Below are 2,500 nucleotides of genomic sequence, written 5' to 3' on the forward strand. Positions count from 1 at the left end.
GCTAAGGTCAACCTCCAGAGAGAGAGAGTGAAAAAAAAAAACACGAGCGAGCAAAGGGTGTCCTCCTCCACCACCTCCTCCCCCTCCCTCCCCCGCTTCCCCCTCCCTCCTCCCCCTCCCTCCCCCGCTTCCCCCTCCCTCCTCCCTCTCCTCCTCCTCCCCCTCCCCGCCCCCCCTCCTCCTTCTCCTCCTCCTCCCTCTCCCCCCACCTCCTCCTCCTCCACCCCCCCTCCTCCTCCCCCACTTCTCTTGGTCATTTACCCCAAGCAGTCCACATGTTGCTCAATCCTTTGCAATCTCATGAATAGTTGAATAGCGACTTTAGGAAACACGCCTCCTTCATTATCCTAACAATAGCATCCTAACTCATCGCGAGCGTGGTCAGTACTGCCAATGGTGATGACAAAGCAAAGGACATTATCAATGACGCTGCGGTATTGCCTTTGATTGTTATCGTGGCAGCTTTGGCGTTTGCATTTCTGGGCTGTTTCTCTATCTTGTTAATTAGGATGATTGTTGTTATATATCTTTTCTATAAATTATGATTTCTATGAATAATGATGATGACGATGATGATGATGATGATGATGATGATGGTGGTGATGAGGATGATGATGATAATGATGAAGGCAATAAGCAAGACAGTAATGATGATAACATTAATAACAATAATAACAGCATTAATAATGATAGCGAGAGTAATAAAGATAATAATGATAGACATGACAAAATAATAACAACACCAATAACAATAATGATAACAATAATAACATTAATAACAACAAAAACAACAATGACAATAATAATAATAATCATAATGACATTAAACATAGAAAATTTCAACAAAAGTAATGATGATGATAATAATAATAATAATAATAATAATAATAATAATAATAATAATAATAATAATAATAATAATAATAATAATAATAATAATAATAATAATAATAATAATAATAATAATAATAATAATAATAATAATGATAACAAAAATAATAAATAATCATAAAAACAAAGATAATTATAATAATAATATCAATAATAACAATAACAAAATGACATCAATGATAATAATAGTAGATACAAAATGTATTCTAAAAAAATACAAACAAAATTAGATATTCGTATTATCATCACTGCATTCATGTTCATTATATCTGTTACCATCATCATCTCATTCATAAATTTTATAAATCATCACAATAAATAATACCGTACCACCATTACGCATTTCTATATCACTATCATTACTTTATTACTGATATGTCCTGCTGGCATTACTGTCACTATCAATTCACATATCACAAACGTTATCATTGTTACTTTCATATAAATAGTGTCATTATCATTGCATTATGTTACAGTCACGAAAGGGGTATGAAAATGTCTTGATTACGATATAATAAACATCATGGAAATAATAATCATCACCATCATCTTCATCACCCTTATTATTCCTCATCATCATAGCCGTCATCACAACCAAAACAATTATGTTCGAAGAAGTCATCATTACCACCATCACAATAGTTTTTATTATCAGTTATTGAATATCATTAACATCACTATCATTATTAAACACCTTCCTTCTCTACCAACAGACAATCATCATCGTCAACATATACACTTGTCTTATCAGCATCGATCATAACCATTATCATCATCATAATCGAATATAATCATTCACATTCATCACCATCCTCACCTCCCTCAAAACCATTATCATCATTTTCATCACGATACACATTTATCATGACCATAACAATCATTACCATTACCATCACCTTCACAAACACCATTCGTCACCATCACTACCACCACCCACAATTATCCATCACCATCCATCACTATCACCATCACCACCACCATCCAACACCATCACCATCAACCACCACCATCCATCACCCTCCCTCCCTCACCATCCAGAACCCTCCCTCCCTCACAACTGCCACCATCTTCACCATCAACCACCACCATCCAACACCCTGCCTCCCTCCCTCACAACCGCCAGCATCACCATACACAATTACGGCCGCCTCTCCCAACGCACCCAACCGCGCGTGGTTCTGCGGCGTTCCAGCGAAATTACAGCACTTGCCTTTCATTAACATTCCACCAAACTGCAACTCTTGCAACATTTTCATTAGAGGTGAAGATGAGAGAAAATGAAGGTGTGCAAAGAAAATATAAACTTCCGGGCGAGTTCATTTCGTCTTGAAGAGAGAAAAGTGCGGAGTTAATTAAGGGAAATAAATCACTCTGGCCTGGCATTTGCTTCTAAAGGGAACCCTACTTTAACAATGATGATGCTTGAGATTTAAGATGATTTCGCATCTCTTAAGCATCACAGAGGATCAATAATAATGGTAATTATAATGATGATGATGATGATGATGACAATGATGATAATAGTAATAATAATAATAATAATAATAATAATAATAATAATAATAATAATAATAATAATAATAATAATAATAATAATAATAATAATGAT

The 2,500-nt window shown here is 35.3% G+C and overlaps 1 protein-coding gene across 3 annotated transcripts in view; it reads right to left on the bottom strand.

The window, feature by feature from the left end:
- The window catches only part of LOC113812510 (serine/arginine repetitive matrix protein 2), a 497,858-nt gene that overhangs the window by 395,003 nt on the left and 100,355 nt on the right, over nt 1–2,500 (bottom strand). The window lies entirely within an intron of this gene.

Source organism: Penaeus vannamei, chromosome 23, assembly GCF_042767895.1.
Source record: "Penaeus vannamei isolate JL-2024 chromosome 23, ASM4276789v1, whole genome shotgun sequence".
NCBI classification, from domain to species: Eukaryota; Metazoa; Arthropoda; class Malacostraca; order Decapoda; family Penaeidae; genus Penaeus; species Penaeus vannamei.